The sequence below is a fragment of the Anneissia japonica genome, unplaced genomic scaffold, assembly GCF_011630105.1.
Source record: "Anneissia japonica isolate Jap-2015-1 unplaced genomic scaffold, ASM1163010v1 scaffold6788_len1366326_cov149, whole genome shotgun sequence".
Taxonomy (NCBI): domain Eukaryota; kingdom Metazoa; phylum Echinodermata; class Crinoidea; order Comatulida; family Comatulidae; genus Anneissia; species Anneissia japonica.
The window spans coordinates 809,040-809,488 of record NW_022692324.1 but is presented as its reverse complement, the minus strand read 5'-3'; positions in this window follow the sequence as shown (position 1 = coordinate 809,488).

The window sequence follows — 449 nt, the reverse complement described above, 5'->3', positions numbered from 1 at the left end:
TAACCAAAACTTCTGGATCCGCCCCTGTATACTCCTGGGTGGAGAGAAGCAAACGTAAGTAAAGTGCCTTGCCCAAGGACACAAGCAATGCGACAGGCGTCGATCTCATACTGTTAATCTTACGATCAGTCCAACACCCACGCCGCGCTACACCCTCCTACTTATTGTTATACCAACCCCTAGGCTGGTCATCTGGTGTTTCAGTTTTAGAGCAAAAGTAACTAATCATATTCGCTGCGAATCTATCATCATTGGATTTTTGATTAATTTACAGAGAAAAACTAAATAATAATAAGAATAAATTACCACCGTCAGTTATATGTCTCTGATCGAAAAGGGAAACATTAAAAGCACGTCACAGGGATAGATATTGATAGGTAATCGCTAAAATTATTGAAAATAAATAAAACGTATCTACAACATATAACTTACACACGGATGCAAACATT